This window comes from Mauremys reevesii, linkage group 12, assembly GCF_016161935.1.
Source record: "Mauremys reevesii isolate NIE-2019 linkage group 12, ASM1616193v1, whole genome shotgun sequence".
NCBI classification, from domain to species: domain Eukaryota; kingdom Metazoa; phylum Chordata; order Testudines; family Geoemydidae; genus Mauremys; species Mauremys reevesii.
Window position 1 is genome coordinate 24,862,399 of NC_052634.1, and position 18,523 is coordinate 24,880,921.

At 55.6% G+C, this 18,523-nt stretch overlaps 10 non-coding genes across 10 annotated transcripts; 5 read left to right on the top strand and 5 right to left on the bottom strand.

Annotated features, from left to right (window-relative positions):
• Window positions 1-519: 519 nt before the first annotated feature.
• TRNAN-GUU lies at window positions 520-593 on the top strand. Its single transcript has one exon. It is a non-coding gene; the product is annotated as a tRNA-Asn (tRNA).
• A 768-nt stretch (window positions 594-1,361) lies between these two features.
• On the bottom strand, window positions 1,362-1,433 carry TRNAM-CAU. The gene has a single exon. It is a non-coding gene; the product is annotated as a tRNA-Met (tRNA).
• Window positions 1,434-3,008: 1,575 nt separating this feature from the next.
• Window positions 3,009-3,082, top strand: TRNAN-GUU. The gene has a single exon. It is a non-coding gene; the product is annotated as a tRNA-Asn (tRNA).
• Window positions 3,083-6,302: 3,220 nt separating this feature from the next.
• On the bottom strand, window positions 6,303-6,374 carry TRNAM-CAU. The gene has a single exon. It is a non-coding gene; the product is annotated as a tRNA-Met (tRNA).
• A 1,557-nt stretch (window positions 6,375-7,931) lies between these two features.
• On the top strand, window positions 7,932-8,007 carry TRNAN-GUU. The gene has a single exon. It is a non-coding gene; the product is annotated as a tRNA-Asn (tRNA).
• A 772-nt stretch (window positions 8,008-8,779) lies between these two features.
• On the bottom strand, window positions 8,780-8,851 carry TRNAM-CAU. Its single transcript has one exon. It is a non-coding gene; the product is annotated as a tRNA-Met (tRNA).
• A 2,396-nt stretch (window positions 8,852-11,247) lies between these two features.
• TRNAM-CAU lies at window positions 11,248-11,319 on the bottom strand. Its single transcript has one exon. It is a non-coding gene; the product is annotated as a tRNA-Met (tRNA).
• A 4,052-nt stretch (window positions 11,320-15,371) lies between these two features.
• Window positions 15,372-15,445, top strand: TRNAN-GUU. The gene has a single exon. It is a non-coding gene; the product is annotated as a tRNA-Asn (tRNA).
• Window positions 15,446-16,209: 764 nt separating this feature from the next.
• Window positions 16,210-16,281, bottom strand: TRNAM-CAU. The gene has a single exon. It is a non-coding gene; the product is annotated as a tRNA-Met (tRNA).
• A 1,561-nt stretch (window positions 16,282-17,842) lies between these two features.
• On the top strand, window positions 17,843-17,916 carry TRNAN-GUU. The gene has a single exon. It is a non-coding gene; the product is annotated as a tRNA-Asn (tRNA).
• Window positions 17,917-18,523: the final 607 nt, after the last annotated feature.

An 18,523-nucleotide genomic window follows, 5' to 3' on the forward strand; every position in this document is an offset into this window, starting at 1 on the left:
TGTTTGTTGGTCTCTTGCAGGTGCTGCTGATGTCCTTTCTGCTGTCCCTCGTGTGGAGAGGCAGAGGCGGTTTTGAATCTCTTCAAATTGTTGTTAGTGCTGCAGTTGCTCACCCTAAGCTTATGCCGTTAGGTCTCTTTCACGGTGTATTTTGGCCCTGAGAGGTAAAAGGTGTGTTGTTAGGGAGTGAGGTAGCAAACGTTAGTTGCAGAGGTGGTGCATGTGCCACAGAAATCGTGTGCCCCCCCCCGCCCCCATCCAAGAGTCCAGGATTTGCATAAACCCACCCACTGACCAACAATCTCACTCTGCTAACTCTTGCAGCAAAACAGGCCAAAGAAAGTGTATGCGAGCACTGTACCACAGCCCCGGTGCTCTTTTCGGTTCCTTCCCGCAGAAGTTTCCTTCCATAGCAGTCCAGTTCCTTGCTGTTGCTTGGCTAACCACTGCATGCATGTGCTATACCGTACCCTGAGCTGATTCCGGGCTATTGTGCTCAATACAGCCTTGCCCCTCCATGTCTCTGTGGCGCAATGGGTCAGCGCGTTCGGCTGTTAACCGAAAGGATGGTGGTTCGAGCCCACCCAGGGACGACGCTAAGCCCGTGCTACTTCCTTGCTTCCCTGAGGCCTGTGGGGGGAGCCTCAAAGGTCCCATTTTGCTGCCTCTTGGCCTCAGTGCTTTCAGCTGGTGGTCCAAAGAGCAGGCTGGATGCCATTCAGAAACCCATCTGCCAGCAGCCGTGCCGGAGGCTCAGGCTTAATCCTCAAAGCCGAGCACAAAACTTTCAGCCGGGAACATTTCGCTCCCTTCCCGCCTCCGCCCAAGCGGCAAGGGAGAAGCGGAGGAGACAGGCCGGCTCAAAGACACCTCCCTCCCACTTCCCTGTACGCTATGCAAAGCTCTTGGCCTGCCTCATGCCTCGTCAGGAAAGCACGGCCATGCGGCCCAAGCCTGAGTCACATCCGCGGCCTGGCCCGCCCCGCCCCGGCTGACAGCGCGTAGAGCCACGCGAGTCAATGGCAGGTCGAGTCGGGAGCCTCGGCTCTTTCCCCTGACAGCCACACACACAGCGCTGCCTAGCGCCCCAGAGCCTCCTCGTGTTCTCCCGCAGCAGCCGCCTGCCGGTGGGGGTGGGAAAAGGGGACCCGGAAGCAGTGCAGCACCTTTCCTGGACAGGAGGCCCTCGCCACGCCCTGGCCTGCCTCTTGCCTTCAGCCCAGGCAGCCAGAGGTGCCAGGAGCTCCTGGCAGGCCGCCACTTCGCCTCAGCCACCTCTTGCCTCATGGCCTAGGCTCTTGGGGCTCTGCTGGTCACCCGCTCGCTTGAAGGCCCAGAGGGAAAAGAAACAAGCGCACACGTAGCAGAGGATGGTTTCGATCCATCGACCTCTGGGTTATGGGCCCAGCACGCTCCCGCTGCGCCACTCTGCTGCTTCTTCACACTCTCCCCCTGCCACCTAGCTGCCACTATCCGGATTAGTGCCTTACACACCCTCGCTCTGGCAGGCAGATGCGCAGGCTACTAGGCAGCTGCCCTGGTTACAGGATTTTACAGCTAGCTTCTACAGGGTAAAAAGGATCTATTTGGGGTTTGGACCCCATTGGGAGCTGGGTAGCTGAGTGCCAGAGACGGGAGCACTTCTTAAACTGTTTTCAGTTACGCTTGTGGGGGACGAGGTTCAGCCTTGGATCCATGTCTGCAGCAGGCAAGCACCTCTGGCTCAATCACCCCCCGCCGTATTAGCAGAGTAAAACGCGGAGCGAACGCACACGCCTTGCAAAGGAAGAGGAGCTGGGATCTCGAACAAAAGTCAACATTTTATTAAGATGAAGTTCAAAGAAAAAAAGTCTACGGTACAGAGTTTCGCGTAGAAGTTTCTGGTGCTCAGGGAACAACGTACAGCTTACCCAAGGGGTGCAAAGTTCGGTTTAAAATGGGGTGGCATAAAAAATACATAATCTGCAATAGCCCTGACTGGGGGTAAAAGGTTAACGTACAGCCACTGAGTTAGGAGGGTATGTTGTCCATATGAGGGCTACGTTCAGGTGTGGAGTATAACGAGCGGTTACGACGATGAGGATGGATTGACCCGCGTTAGGTGAGTTTTAACGTTCGGTGTTTGGGAATCTTTGCCACAATCTAGTTGAAGCAGGGTCAGTATGAAGTCAACCCTGCCATCTGTTGGTGATCTGTCGTCAAGGCCTTTTGGGGCTGATGTCATTTGCATGGTAACACCCACCCCGGATTGCATGATGGGAGTGCTTGTCCAAACGGTCATTTCAGCTGCTGCGGGATCCCCAGTCTCTTTGTTATTGGGGCAGGAGTAATCCAGTGTATTTTCCTGTTGATTTTGGATCAAGGACAGAGTAACTGTACCTGGCATTTGAGGCCTGAGAGCGTCACCCTCGCCTGAAAAGTACTCCCCATTAAGGGGTAGGGGTTCCTAACGGCAGCGCATGGAGGGAGGTAGAAATGGATGTTTGTTGGTCTCTTGCAGGTCCTGCTGATGTCCTTTCTGCTATCCCTGGTGTGGAAAGACAGAGGCAGAGGTGGTTTTGAATCTCTTCAAATTGTTGTTAGTGCTGCAGTTGCTCACCCTAAGCTTATGCCGTTAGGTCTCTTTCACGGTGTATTTTGGCCCTGAGAGGTAAAAGGTGTGTTGTTAGGGAGTGAGGTAGCAAACGTTAGTTGCAGAGGTGGTGCATGTGCCACAGAAGTCGTGTGCCCCCCCCCCCCGCCCCCGTCCAAGAGTCCAGGATTTGCATAAACCCACCCACTGACCAACAATCTCACTCTGCTAACTCTTGCAGCAAAACAGGCCAAAGAAAGTGTATGCGAGCACTGTACCACAGCCCCGGTGCTCTTTTCGGTTCCTTCCCGCAGAAGTTTCCTTCCATAGCAGTCCAGTTCCTTGCTGTTGCTTGGCTAACCACTGCATGCATGTGCTATACCGTACCCTGAGCTGATCCCGGGCTTTTGTGCTCAATACAGCCTTGCCCCTCCATGTCTCTGTGGCGCAATGGGTCAGCGCGTTCGGCTGTTAACCGAAAGGATGGTGGTTCGAGCCCACCCAGGGACGACGCTAAGCCCGTGCTACTTCCTTGCTTCCCTGAGGCCTGTGGGGGGAGCCTCAAAGGTCCCATTTTGCTGCCTCTTGGCCTCAGTGCTTTCAGCTGGTGGTCCAAAGAGCAGGCTGGATGCCATTCAGAAACCCATCTGCCAGCAGCCGTGCCGGAGGCTCAGGCTTAATCCTCAAAGCCGAGCACAAAAACTTTCAGCCAGGAACATTTCGCTCCCTTCCCGCCTCCGCCCAAGCGGCAAGGGAGAAGCGGAGGAGACAGGCCGGCTCAAAGACACCTCCCTCCCACTTCCCTGTACGCTGTGCAAAGCTCTTGGCCTGCCTCATGCCTCGTCAGGAAAGCACGGCCATGCGGCCCAAGCCTGAGTCACGTCCGCGGCCTGGCCCGCCCCGCCCCGGCTGACAGCGCGTAGAGCCACGCGAGTCAATGGCAGGTCGAGTCGGGAGCCTCGGCTCTTTCCCCTGACAGCCACACACACAGCGCTGCCTAGCGCCCCCAGAGCCTCCTTCGTGTTCTCCCGCAGCAGCCGCCTGCCGGTGTGGGTGGGAAAAGGGGACCAGGAAGCACTGCAGCACCATTCCTGGACAGGAGGCCCTCGCCACGCCCAGGCCTGCCTCTTGCCTTCAGCCCAGGCAGCCAGAGAGCTCCCTGGCAGGCCGCCACTTCGCCTCAGCCACCTCTTGCCTCATGGCCTAGGCTCTTGGGGCTCTGCTGGTCACCCGCTCGCTTGAAGGCCCAGAGGGAAAAGAAACAAGCGCACACGTAGCAGAGGATGGTTTCGATCCATCGACCTCTGGGTTATGGGCCCAGCACGCTCCCGCTACGCCACTCTGCTGCTTCTTCACACTCTCCCCCTGCCACCTAGCTGCCACTATCCGGATTAGTGCCTTACACACCCTCGCTCTGGCAGGCAGATGCGCAGGCTACTAGGCAGCTGCCCTGGTTACAGGATTTTACAGCTAGCTTCTACAGGGTAAAAAGGATCTATTTGGGGTTTGGACCCCATTGGGAGCTGGGTAGCTGAGTGCCAGAGACGGGAGCACTTCTTAAACTGTTTTCAGTTACGCTTGTGGGGGACGAGGTTCAGCCTTGGATCCATGTCTGCAGCAGGCAAGCACCTCTGGCTCAATCACCCCCCGCCGTATTAGCAGAGTAAAACGCGGAGCGAACGCACACGCCTTGCAAAGGAAGAGGAGCTGGGATCTCGAACAAAAGTCAACATTTTATTAAGATGAAGTTCAAAGAAAAAAAGTCTACGGTACAGAGTTTCGCGTAGAAGTTTCTGGTGCTCAGGAACAACGTACAGCTTACCCAAGGGGTGCAAAGTTCGGTTTAAAATGGGGTGGCATAAAAAATACATAATCTGCAATAGCCCTGACTGGGGGTAAAAGGTTAACGTACAGCCACTGAGTTAGGAGGGTATGTTGTCCATATGAGGGCTACGTTCAGGTGTGGAGTATAACGAGCGGTTACGACGATGAGGATGGATTGACCCGCGTTAGGTGAGTTTTAACGTTCGGTGTTTGGGAATCTTTGCCACAATCTAGTTGAAGCAGGGTCAGTATGAAGTCAACCCTGCCATCTGTTGGTGATCTGTCGTCAAGGCCTTTTGGGGCTGATGTCATTTGCATGGTAACACCCACCCCGGATTGCATGATGGGAGTGCTTGTCCAAACGGTCATTTCAGCTGCTGCGGGATCCCCAGTCTCTTTGTTATTGGGGCAGGAGTAATCCAGTGTATTTTCCTGTTGATTTTGGATCAAGGACAGAGTAACTGTACCTGGCATTTGAGGCCTGAGAGCGTCACCCTCGCCTGAAAAGTACTCACCATTAAGGGGTAGGGGTTCCTAACGGCAGCGCATGGAGGGAGGTAGAAATGGATGTTTGTTGGTCTCTTGCAGGTGCTGCTGATGTCCTTTCTGCTGTTCCTGGTGTGGAGAGGCAGAGGCGGTTTTGAATCTCTTCAAATTGTTGTTAGTGCTGCAGTTGCTCACCCTAAGCTTATGCCGTTAGGTCTCTTTCACGGTGTATTTTGGCCCTGAGAGGTAAAAGGTGTGTTGTTAGGGAGTGAGGTAGCAAACGTTAGTTGCAGAGGTGGTGCATGTGCCACAGAAGTCGTGTGCCCCCTGCCCCGTCCAAGAGTCCAGGATTTGCATAAACCCACCCACTGACCAACAATCTCACTCTGCTAACTCTTGCAGCAAAACAGGCCAAAGAAAGTGTATGCGAGCACTGTACCACAGCCCCGGTGCTCTTTTCGGTTCCTTCCCGCAGAAGTTTCCTTCCATAGCAGTCCAGTTCCTTGCTGTTGCTTGGCTAACCACTGCATGCATGTGCTATACCGTACCCTGAGCTGATTCCGGGCTTTTGTGCTCAATACAGCCTTGCCCCTCTGTGGCGCACTGGGTCAGCGCTCGGCTGTTAACCGAAAGGATGGTGGTTCGAGCCCACCCAGGGACGACGCTAAGCCCGTGCTACTTCCTTGCTTCCCTGAGGCCTGTGGGGGGAGCCTCAAAGGTCCCATTTTGCTGCCTCTTGGCCTCAGTGCTTTCAGCTGGTGGTCCAAAGAGCAGGCTGGATGCCATTCAGAAACCCATCTGCCAGCAGCCGTGCCGAGGCTCAGGCTTAATCCTCAAAGCCGAGCACAAAAACTTTCAGCCAGGAACATTTCGCTCCTTCCCGCCTCCGCCCAAGCGGCAAGGGAGAAGCGGAGGAGACAGGCCGGCTCAAAGACACCTCCTCCCACTTCCCTGTACGCTGTGCAAGCTCTTGGCCTGCCTCATGCCTCGTCAGGAAAGCACGGCCATGCGGCCCAAGCCTGAGTCACGTCCGCGGCCTGGCCCGCCCCGCCCCGGCTGACAGCGCGTAGAGCCACGCGAGTCAATGGCAGGTCGAGTCGGGAGCCTCGGCTCTTTCCCTGACAGCCACACACACAGCGCTGCCTAGCGCCCCCAGAGCCTCCTTCGTGTTCTCCCGCAGCAGCCGCCTGCCGGTGTGGGTGGGAAAAGGGGACCAGGAAGCACTGCAGCACCATTCCTGGACAGGAGGCCCTCGCCACGCCCAGGCCTGCCTCTTGCCTTCAGCCCAGGCAGCCAGAGAGCTCCCTGGCAGGCCGCCACTTCGCCTCAGCCACCTCTTGCCTCATGGCCTAGGCTCTTGGGGCTCTGCTGGTCACCCGCTCGCTTGAAGGCCCAGAGGGAAAAGAAACAAGCGCACACGTAGCAGAGGATGGTTTCGATCCATCGACCTCTGGGTTATGGGCCCAGCACGCTCCCGCTGCGCCACTCTGCTGCTTCTTCACACTCTCCCCCTGCCACCTAGCTGCCACTATCCGGATTAGTGCCTTTCACACCTCGCTCTGGCAGGCAGATGCGCAGGCTACTAGGCAGCTGCCCTGGTTACAGGATTTTACAGCTAGCTTCTACAGGGTAAAAAGGATCTATTTGGGGTTTGGACCCCATTGGGAGCTGGGTAGCTGAGTGCCAGAGACGGGAGCACTTCTTAAACTGTTTTCAGTTACGCTTGTGGGGGACGAGGTTCAGCCTTGGATCCATGTCTGCAGCAGGCAAGCACCTCTGGCTCAATCACCCCCCGCCGTATTAGCAGAGTAAAACGCGGAGCGAACGCACACGCCTTGCAAAGGAAGAGGAGCTGGGATCTCGAACAAAAGTCAACATTTTATTAAGATGAAGTTCAAAGAAAAAAAAAGTCTACGGTACAGAGTTTCGGCGTAGAAGTTTCTGGTGCTCAGGGAACAACGTACAGCTTACCCAAGGGGTGCAAAGTTCGGTTTAAAATGGGGTGGCATAAAAAATACATAATCTGCAATAGCCCTGACTGGGGGTAAAAGGTTAACGTACAGCCACTGAGTTAGGAGGGTATGTTGTCCATATGAGGGCTACGTTCAGGTGTGGAGTATAACGAGCGGTTACGACGATGAGGATGGATTGACCCGCGTTAGGTGAGTTTTAACGTTCGGTGTTTGGGAATCTTTGCCACAATCTAGTTGAAGCAGGGTCAGTATGAAGTCAACCCTGCCATCTGTTGGTGATCTGTCGTCAAGGCCTTTTGGGGCTGATGTCATTTGCATGGTAACACCCACCCCGGATTGCATGATGGGAGTGCTTGTCCAAACGGTCATTTCAGCTGCCGGGATCCCCAGTCTCTTTGTTATTGGGGCAGGAGTAATCCAGTGTATTTTCCTGTTGATTTTGGATCAAGGACAGAGTAACTGTACCTGGCATTTGAGGCCTGAGAGCGTCACCCTCGCCTGAAAAGTACTCACCATTAAGGGGTAGGGGTTCCTAACGGCAGCGCATGGAGGGAGGTAGAAATGGATGTTTGTTGGTCTCTTGCAGGTGCTGCTGATGTCCTTTCTGCTGTTCCTGGTGTGGAGAGGCAGAGGCGGTTTTGAATCTCTTCAAATTGTTGTTAGTGCTGCAGTTGCTCACCCTAAGCTTATGCCGTTAGGTCTCTTTCACGGTGTATTTTGGCCCTGAGAGGTAAAAGGTGTGTTGTTAGGGAGTGAGGTAGCAAACGTTAGTTGCAGAGGTGGTGCATGTGCCACAGAAGTCGTGTGCCCCCCCCCCGCCCCCGTCCAAGAGTCCAGGATTTGCATAAACCCACCCACTGACCAACAATCTCACTCTGCTAACTCTTGCAGCAAAACAGGCCAAAGAAAGTGTATGCGAGCACTGTACCACAGCCCCGGTGCTCTTTTCGGTTCCTTCCCGCAGAAGTTTCCTTCCATAGCAGTCCAGTTCCTTGCTGTTGCTTGGCTAACCACTGCATGCATGTGCTATACCGTACCCTGAGCTGATTCCGGGCTTTTGTGCTCAATACAGCCTTGCCCCTCTGTGGCGCAATGGGTCAGCGCGTTCGGCTGTTAACCGAAAGGATGGTGGTTCGAGCCCACCCAGGGACGACGCTAAGCCCGTGCTACTTCCTTGCTTCCCTGAGGCCTGTGGGGGGAGCCTCAAAGGTCCCATTTGCTGCCTCTTGGCCTCAGTGCTTTCAGCTGGTGGTCCAAAGAGCAGGCTGGATGCCATTCAGAAACCCATCTGCCAGCAGCCGTGCCGGAGGCTCAGGCTTAATCCTCAAAGCCGAGCACAAAAACTTTCAGCCAGGAACATTTCGCTCCCTTCCCGCCTCCGCCCAAGCGGCAAGGGAGAAGCGGAGGAGACAGGCCGGCTCAAAGACACCTCCCTCCCACTTCCCTGTACGCTGTGCAAAGCTCTTGGCCTGCCTCATGCCTCGTCAGGAAAGCACGGCCATGCGGCCCAAGCCTGAGTCACGTCCGCGGCCTGGCCCGCCCCGCCCCGGCTGACAGCGCGTAGAGCCACGCGAGTCAATGGCAGGTCGAGTCGGGAGCCTCGGCTCTTTCCCCTGACAGCCACACACACAGCGCTGCCTAGCGCCCCCAGAGCCTCCTTCGTGTTCTCCCGCAGCAGCCGCCTGCCGGTGTGGGTGGGAAAAGGGGACCAGGAAGCACTGCAGCACCATTCCTGGACAGGAGGCCCTCGCCACGCCCAGGCCTGCCTCTTGCCTTCAGCCCAGGCAGCCAGAGGTGCCAGGGAGCTCCCTGGCAGGCCGCCACTTCGCCTCAGCCACCTCTTGCCTCATGGCCTAGGCTCTTGGGGCTCTGCTGGTCACCCGCTCGCTTGAAGGCCCAGAGGGAAAAGAAACAAGCGCACACGTAGCAGAGGATGGTTTCGATCCATCGACCTCTGGGTTATGGGCCCAGCACGCTCCCGCTGCGCCACTCTGCTGCTTCTTCACACTCTCCCCCTGCCACCTAGCTGCCACTATCCGGATTAGTGCCTTACACACCCTCGCTCTGGCAGGCAGATGCGCAGGCTACTAGGCAGCTGCCCTGGTTACAGGATTTTACAGCTAGCTTCTACAGGGTAAAAAGGATCTATTTGGGGTTTGGACCCCATTGGGAGCTGGGTAGCTGAGTGCCAGAGACGGGAGCACTTCTTAAACTGTTTTCAGTTACGCTTGTGGGGGACGAGGTTCAGCCTTGGATCCATGTCTGCAGCAGGCAAGCACCTCTGGCTCAATCACCCCCCGCCGTATTAGCAGAGTAAAACGCGGAGCGAACGCACACGCCTTGCAAAGGAAGAGGAGCTGGGATCTCGAACAAAAGTCAACATTTTATTAAGATGAAGTTCAAAGAAAAAAAAAGTCTACGGTACAGAGTTTCGGCGTAGAAGTTTCTGGTGCTCAGGGAACAACGTACAGCTTACCCAAGGGGTGCAAAGTTCGGTTTAAAATGGGGTGGCATAAAAAATACATAATCTGCAATAGCCCTGACTGGGGGTAAAAGGTTAACGTACAGCCACTGAGTTAGGAGGGTATGTTGTCCATATGAGGGCTACGTTCAGGTGTGGAGTATAACGAGCGGTTACGACGATGAGGATGGATTGACCCGCGTTAGGTGAGTTTTAACGTTCGGTGTTTGGGAATCTTTGCCACAATCTAGTTGAAGCAGGGTCAGTATGAAGTCAACCCTGCCATCTGTTGGTGATCTGTCGTCAAGGCCTTTTGGGGCTGATGTCATTTGCATGGTAACACCCACCCCGGATTGCATGATGGGAGTGCTTGTCCAAACGGTCATTTCAGCTGCTGCGGGATCCCCAGTCTCTTTGTTATTGGGGCAGGAGTAATCCAGTGTATTTTCCTGTTGATTTTGGATCAAGGACAGAGTAACTGTACCTGGCATTTGAGGCCTGAGAGCGTCACCCTCGCCTGAAAAGTACTCACCATTAAGGGGTAGGGGTTCCTAACGGCAGCGCATGGAGGGAGGTAGAAATGGATGTTTGTTGGTCTCTTGCAGGTGCTGCTGATGTTCTTTCTGCTGTTCCTGGTGTGGAGATGCAGAGGCGGTTTTGAATCTCTTCAAATTGTTGTTAGTGCTGCAGTTGCTCACCCTAAGCTTATGCCGTTAGGTCTCTTTCACGGTGTATTTTGGCCCTGAGAGGTAAAAGGTGTGTTGTTAGGGAGTGAGGTAGCAAACGTTAGTTGCAGAGGTGGTGCATGTGCCACAGAAGTCGTGTGCCCCCGCCCCTGTCCAAGAGTCCAGGATTTGCATAAACCCACCCACTGACCAACAATCTCACTCTGCTAACTCTTGCAGCAAAACAGGCCAAAGAAAGTGTATGCGAGCACTGTACCACAGCCCCGGTGCTCTTTTCGGTTCCTTCCCGCAGAAGTTTCCTTCCATAGCAGTCCAGTTCCTTGCTGTTGCTTGGCTAACCACTGCATGCATGTGCTATACCGTACCCTGAGCTGATTCCGGGCTTTTGTGCTCAATACAGCCTTGCCCTCCATGTCTCTGTGGCGCAATGGGTCAGCGCTCGGCTGTTAACCGAAAGGATGGTGGTTCGAGCCCACCCAGGACGACGCTAAGCCCGTGCTACTTCCTTGCTTCCCTGAGGCCTGTGGGGGGAGCCTCAAAGGTCCCATTTTGCTGCCTCTTGGCCTCAGTGCTTTCAGCTGGTGGTCCAAAGAGCAGGCTGGATGCCATTCAGAAACCCATCTGCCAGCAGCCGTGCCGGAGGCTCAGGCTTAATCCTCAAAGCCGAGCACAAAAACTTTCAGCCAGGAACATTTCGCTCCCTTCCCGCCTCCGCCCAAGCGGCAAGGGAGAAGCGGAGGAGACAGGCCGGCTCAAAGACACCTCCCTCCCACTTCCCTGTACGCTGTGCAAAGCTCTTGGCCTGCCTCATGCCTCGTCAGGAAAGCACGGCCATGCGGCCCAAGCCTGAGTCACGTCCGCGGCCTGGCCCGCCCCGCCCCGGCTGACAGCGCGCAGAGCCACGCGAGTCAATGGCAGGTCGAGTCGGGAGCCTCGGCTCTTTCCCTGACAGCCACACACACAGCGCTGCCTAGCGCCCCAGAGCCTCCTCGTGTTCTCCCGCAGCAGCCGCCTGCCGGTGTGGGTGGGAAAAGGGGACCAGGAAGCACTGCAGCACCATTCCTGGACAGGAGGCCCTCGCCACGCCCAGGCCTGCCTCTTGCCTTCAGCCCAGGCAGCCAGAGAGCTCCCTGGCAGGCCGCCACTTCGCCTCAGCCACCTCTTGCCTCATGGCCTAGGCTCTTGGGGCTCTGCTGGTCACCCGCTCGCTTGAAGGCCCAGAGGGAAAAGAAACAAGCGCACACGTAGCAGAGGATGGTTTCGATCCATCGACCTCTGGGTTATGGGCCCAGCACGCTCCCGCTGCGCCACTCTGCTGCTTCTTCACACTCTCCCCCTGCCACCTAGCTGCCACTATCCGGATTAGTGCCTTACACACCCTCGCTCTGGCAGGCAGATGCGCAGGCTACTAGGCAGCTGCCCTGGTTACAGGATTTTACAGCTAGCTTCTACAGGGTAAAAAGGATCTATTTGGGGTTTGGACCCCATTGGGAGCTGGGTAGCTGAGTGCCAGAGACGGGAGCACTTCTTAAACTGTTTTCAGTTACGCTTGTGGGGGACGAGGTTCAGCCTTGGATCCATGTCTGCAGCAGGCAAGCACCTCTGGCTCAATCACCCCCCGCCGTATTAGCAGAGTAAAACGCGGAGCGAACGCACACGCCTTGCAAAGGAAGAGGAGCTGGGATCTCGAACAAAAGTCAACATTTTATTAAGATGAAGTTCAAAGAAAAAAAAAGTCTACGGTACAGAGTTTCGGCGTAGAAGTTTCTGGTGCTCAGGGAACAACGTACAGCTTACCCAAGGGGTGCAAAGTTCGGTTTAAAATGGGGTGGCATAAAAAATACATAATCTGCAATAGCCCTGACTGGGGGTAAAAGGTTAACGTACAGCCACTGAGTTAGGAGGGTATGTTGTCCATATGAGGGCTACGTTCAGGTGTGGAGTATAACGAGCGGTTACGACGATGAGGATGGATTGACCCGCGTTAGGTGAGTTTTAACGTTCGGTGTTTGGGAATCTTTGCCACAATCTAGTTGAAGCAGGGTCAGTATGAAGTCAACCCTGCCATCTGTTGGTGATCTGTCGTCAAGGCCTTTTGGGGCTGATGTCATTTGCATGGTAACACCCACCCCGGATTGCATGATGGGAGTGCTTGTCCAAACGGTCATTTCAGCTGCTGCGGGATCCCCAGTCTCTTTGTTATTGGGGCAGGAGTAATCCAGTGTATTTTCCTGTTGATTTTGGATCAAGGACAGAGTAACTGTACCTGGCATTTGAGGCCTGAGAGCGTCACCCTCGCCTGAAAAGTACTCACCATTAAGGGGTAGGGGTTCCTAACGGCAGCGCATGGAGGGAGGTAGAAATGGATGTTTGTTGGTCTCTTGCAGGTGCTGCTGATGTCCTTTCTGCTGTCCCTGGTGTGGAAAGGCAGAGGCGGTTTTGAATCTCTTCAAATTGTTGTTAGTGCTGCAGTTGCTCACCCTAAGCTTATGCCGTTAGGTCTCTTTCACGGTGTATTTTGGCCCTGAGAGGTAAAAGGTGTGTTGTTAGGGAGTGAGGTAGCAAACGTTAGTTGCAGAGGTGGTGCATGTGCCACAGAAATCGTGTGCCCCCCCCCCGCCCCCGTCCAAGAGTCCAGGATTTGCATAAACCCACCCACTGACCAACAATCTCACTCTGCTAACTCTTGCAGCAAAACAGGCCAAAGAAAGTGTATGCGAGCACTGTACCACAGCCCCGGTGCTCTTTTCGGTTCCTTCCCGCAGAAGTTTCCTTCCATAGCAGTCCAGTTCCTTGCTGTTGCTTGGCTAACCACTGCATGCATGTGCTATACCGTACCCTGAGCTGATTCCGGGCTTTTGTGCTCAATACAGCCTTGCCCCTCCATGTCTCTGTGGCGCAATGGGTCAGCGCTCGGCTGTTAACCGAAAGGATGGTGGTTCGAGCCCACCCAGGGACGACGCTAAGCCCGTGCTACTTCCTTGCTTCCCTGAGGCCTGTGGGGGGAGCCTCAAAGGTCCCATTTTGCTGCCTCTTGGCCTCAGTGCTTTCAGCTGGTGGTCCAAAGAGCAGGCTGGATGCCATTCAGAAACCCATCTGCCAGCAGCCGTGCCGGAGGCTCAGGCTTAATCCTCAAAGCCGAGCACAAAAACTTTCAGCCAGGAACATTTCGCTCCCTTCCCGCCTCCGCCCAAGCGGCAAGGGAGAAGCGGAGGAGACAGGCCGGCTCAAAGACACCTCCCTCCCACTTCCCTGTACGCTGTGCAAAGCTCTTGGCCTGCCTCATGCCTCGTCAGGAAAGCACGGCCATGCGGCCCAAGCCTGAGTCACGTCCGCGGCCTGGCCCGCCCCGCCCCGGCTGACAGCGCGTAGAGCCACGCGAGTCAATGGCAGGTCGAGTCGGGAGCCTCGGCTCTTTCCCCTGACAGCCACACACACAGCGCTGCCTAGCGCCCCCAGAGCCTCCTTCGTGTTCTCCCGCAGCAGCCGCCTGCCGGTGTGGGTGGGAAAAGGGGACCAGGAAGCACTGCAGCACCATTCCTGGACAGGAGGCCCTCGCCACGCCCAGGCCTGCCTCTTGCCTTCAGCCCAGGCAGCCAGAGGTGCCAGGGAGCTCCCTGGCAGGCCGCCACTTCGCCTCAGCCACCTCTTGCCTCATGGCCTAGGCTCTTGGGGCTCTGCTGGTCACCCGCTCGCTTGAAGGCCCAGAGGGAAAAGAAACAAGCGCACACGTAGCAGAGGATGGTTTCGATCCATCGACCTCTGGGTTATGGGCCCAGCACGCCCGCTGCGCCACTCTGCTGCTTCTTCACACTCTCCCCTGCCACCTAGCTGCCACTATCCGGATTAGTGCCTTACACACCTCGCTCTGGCAGGCAGATGCGCAGGCTACGAGGCAGCTGCCCTGGTTACAGGATTTTACAGCTAGCTTCTACAGGGTAAAAAGGATCTATTTGGGGTTTGGACCCCATTGGGAGCTGGGTAGCTGAGTGCCAGAGACGGGAGCACTTCTTAAACTGTTTTCAGTTACGCTTGTGGGGGACGAGGTTCAGCCTTGGATCCATGTCTGCAGCAGGCAAGCACCTCTGGCTCAATCACCCCCCGCCGTATTAGCAGAGTAAAACGCGGAGCGAACGCACACGCCTTGCAAAGGAAGAGGAGCTGGGATCTCCAACAAACTTCAACATTTAATTAAGATGATGTTAAACTAAAAAAAAAGTCTACGGTACAGAGTTTCGGCGTAGAAGTTTCTGGTGCTCAGGGAACAACGTACAGCTTACCCAAGGGGTGCAAAGTTCGGTTTAAAATGGGGTGGCATAAAAAATACATAATCTGCAATAGCCCTGACTGGGGGTAAAAGGTTAACGTACAGCCACTGAGTTAGGAGGGTATGTTGTCCATATGAGGGCTACGTTCAGGTGTGGAGTATAACGAGCGTTACGACGATGAGGATGGATTGACCCGCGTTAGGTGAGTTTTAACGTTCGGTGTTTGGGAATCTTTGCCACAATCTAGTTGAAGCAGGGTCAGTATGAAGTCAACCCTGCCATCTGTTGGTGATCTGTCGTCAAGGCCTTTTGGGGCTGATGTCATTTGCATGGTAACACCCACCCCGGATTGCATGATGGGAGTGCTTGTCCAAACGGTCATTTCAGCTGCTGCGGGATCCCCAGTCTCTTTGTTATTGGGGCAGGAGTAATCCAGTGTATTTTCCTGTTGATTTTGGATCAAGGACAGAGTAACTGTACCTGGCATTTGAGGCCTGAGAGCGTCACCCTCGCCTGAAAAGTACTCACCATTAAGGGGTAGGGGTTCCTAACGGCAGCGCATGGAGGGAGGTAGAAATGGATGTTTGTTGGTCTCTTGCAGGTGCTGCTGATGTCCTTTCTGCTGTTCCTGGTGTGGAGAGGCAGAGGCGGTTTTGAATCTCTTCAAATTGTTGTTAGTGCTGCAGTTGCTCACCCTAAGCTTATGCCGTTAGGTCTCTTTCACGGTGTATTTTGGCCCTGAGAGGTAAAAGGTGTGTTGTTAGGGAGTGAGGTAGCAAACGTTAGTTGCAGAGGTGGTGCATGTGCCACAGAAGTCGTGTGCCCCCCCCCCGCCCCCGTCCAAGAGTCCAGGATTTGCATAAACCCACCCACTGACCAACAATCTCACTCTGCTAACTCTTGCAGCAAAACAGGCCAAAGAAAGTGTATGCGAGCACTGTACCACAGCCCCGGTGCTCTTTTCGGTTCCTTCCCGCAGAAGTTTCCTTCCATAGCAGTCCAGTTCCTTGCTGTTGCTTGGCTAACCACTGCATGCATGTGCTATACCGTACCCTGAGCTGATTCCGGGCTTTTGTGCTCAATACAGCCTTGCCCCTCCATGTCTCTGTGGCGCAATGGGTCAGCGCGTTCGGCTGTTAACCGAAAGGATGGTGGTTCGAGCCCACCCAGGGACGACGCTAAGCCCGTGCTACTTCCTTGCTTCCCTGAGGCCTGTGGGGGGAGCCTCAAAGGTCCCATTTTGCTGCCTCTTGGCCTCAGTGCTTTCAGCTGGTGGTCCAAAGAGCAGGCTGGATGCCATTCAGAAACCCATCTGCCAGCAGCCGTGCCGGAGGCTCAGGCTTAATCCTCAAAGCCGAGCACAAAAACTTTCAGCCAGGAACATTTCGCTCCCTTCCCGCCTCCGCCCAAGCGGCAAGGGAGAAGCGGAGGAGACAGGCCGGCTCAAAGACACCTCCCTCCCACTTCCCTGTACGCTGTGCAAAGCTCTTGGCCTGCCTCATGCCTCGTCAGGAAAGCACGGCCATGCGGCCCAAGCCTGAGTCACGTCCGCGGCCTGGCCCGCCCCGCCCCGGCTGACAGCGCGCAGAGCCACGCGAGTCAATGGCAGGTCGAGTCGGGAGCCTCGGCTCTTTCCCCTGACAGCCACACACACAGCGCTGCCTAGCGCCCCCAGAGCCTCCCTCGTGTTCTCCCGCAGCAGCCGCCTGCCGGTGTGGGTGGGAAAAGGGGACCAGGAAGCACTGCAGCACCATTCCTGGACAGGAGGCCCTCGCCACGCCCAGGCCTGCCTCTTGCCTTCAGCCCAGGCAGCCAGAGAGCTCCCTGGCAGGCCGCCACTTCGCCTCAGCCACCTCTTGCCTCATGGCCTAGGCTCTTGGGGCTCTGCTGGTCACCCGCTCGCTTGAAGGCCCAGAGGGAAAAGAAACAAGCGCACACGTAGCAGAGGATGGTTTCGATCCATCGACCTCTGGGTTATGGGCCCAGCACGCTCCCGCTGCGCCACTCTGCTGCTTCTTCACACTCTCCCTGCCACCTAGCTGCCACTATCCGGATTAGTGCCTTACACCCTCGCTCTGGCAGGCAGATGCGCAGGCTACGAGGCAGCTGCCCTGGTTACAGGATTTTACAGCTAGCTTCTACAGGGTAAAAAGGATCTATTTGGGGTTTGGACCCCATTGGGAGCTGGGTAGCTGAGTGCCAGAGACGGGAGCACTTCTTAAACTGTTTTCAGTTACGCTTGTGGGGGACGAGGTTCAGCCTTGGATCCATGTCTGCAGCAGGCAAGCACCTCTGGCTCAATCACCCCGCCGTATTAGCAGAGTAAACGCGGAGCGAACGCACACGCCTTGCAAAGGAAGAGGAGCTGGGATCTCGAACAAAAGTCAACATTTTATTAAGATGAAGTTCAAAGAAAAAAAAAGTCTACGGTACAGAGTTTCGGCGTAGAAGTTTCTGGTGCTCAGGGAACAACGTACAGCTTACCCAAGGGGTGCAAAGTTCGGTTTAAAATGGGGTGGCATAAAAAATACATAATCTGCAATAGCCCTGACTGGGGGTAAAAGGTTAACGTACAGCCACTGAGTTAGGAGGGTATGTTGTCCATATGAGGGCTACGTTCAGGTGTGGAGTATAACGAGCGGTTACGACGATGAGGATGGATTGACCCGCGTTAGGTGAGTTTTAACGTTCGGTGTTTGGGAATCTTTGCCACAATCTAGTTGAAGCAGGGTCAGTATGAAGTCAACCCTGCCATCTGTTGGTGATCTGTCGTCAAGGCCTTTTGGGGCTGATGTCATTTGCATGGTAACACCCACCCCGGATTGCATGATGGGAGTGCTTGTCCAAACGGTCATTTCAGCTGCTGCGGATCCCCAGTCTCTTTGTTATTGGGGCAGGAGTAATCCAGTGTATTTTCCTGTTGATTTTGGATCAAGGACAGAGTAACTGTACCTGGCATTTGAGGCCTGAGAGCGTCACCCTCGCCTGAAAAGTACTCACCATTAAGGGGTAGGGGTTCCTAACGGCAGCGCATGGAGGGAGGTAGAAATGGATGTTTGTTGGTCTCTTGCAGGTGCTGCTGATGTCCTTTCTGCTGTCCCTGGTGTGGAGAGGCAGAGGCGGTTTTGAATCTCTTCAAATTGTTGTTAGTGCTGCAGTTGCTCACCCTAAGCTTATGCCGTTAGGTCTCTTTCACGGTGTATTTTGGCCCTGAGAGGTAAAAGGTGTGTTGTTAGGAGTGAGGTAGCAAACGTTAGTTGCAGAGGTGGTGCATGTGCCACAGAAATCGTGTGCCCCCCCCCCGCCCCCGTCCAAGAGTCCAGGATTTGCATAAACCCACCCACTGACCAACAATCTCACTCTGCTAACTCTTGCAGCAAAACAGGCCAAAGAAAGTGTATGCGAGCACTGTACCACAGCCCCGGTGCTCTTTTCGGTTCCTTCCCGCAGAAGTTTCCTTCCATAGCAGTCCAGTTCCTTGCTGTTGCTTGGCTAACCACTGCATGCATGTGCTATACCGTACCCTGAGCTGATTCCGGGCTTTTGTGCTCAATACAGCCTTGCCCCTCCATGTCTCTGTGGCGCAATGGGTCAGCGCGTTCGGCTGTTAACCGAAAGGATGGTGGTTCGAGCCCACCCAGGGACGACGCTAAGCCCGTGCTACTTCCTTGCTTCCCTGAGGCCTGTGGGGGGAGCCTCAAAGGTCCCATTTTGCTGCCTCTTGGCCTCAGTGCTTTCAGCTGGTGGTCCAAAGAGCAGGCTGGATGCCATTCAGAAACCCATCTGCCAGCAGCCGTGCCGGAGGCTCAGGCTTAATCCTCAAAACCGAGCACAAAAACTTTCAGCCGGGAACATTTCGCTCCCTTCCCGCCTCCGCCCAAGCGGCAAGGGAGAAGCGGAGGAGACAGGCCGGCTCAAAGACACCTCCCTCCCACTTCCCTGTACGCTGTGCAAAGCTCTTGGCCTGCCTCATGCCTCGTCAGGAAAGCACGGCCATGCGGCCCAAGCCTGAGTCACGTCCGCGGCCTGGCCCGCCCCGCCCCGGCTGACAGCGCGTAGAGCCACGCGAGTCAATGGCAGGTCGAGTCGGGAGCCTCGGCTCTTTCCCCTGACAGCCACACACACAGCGCTGCCTAGCGCCCCCAGAGCCTCCCTCGTGTTCTCCCGCAGCAGCCGCCTGCCGGTGTGGGTGGGAAAAGGGGACCAGGAAGCACTGCAGCACCATTCCTGGACAGGAGGCCCTCGCCACGCCC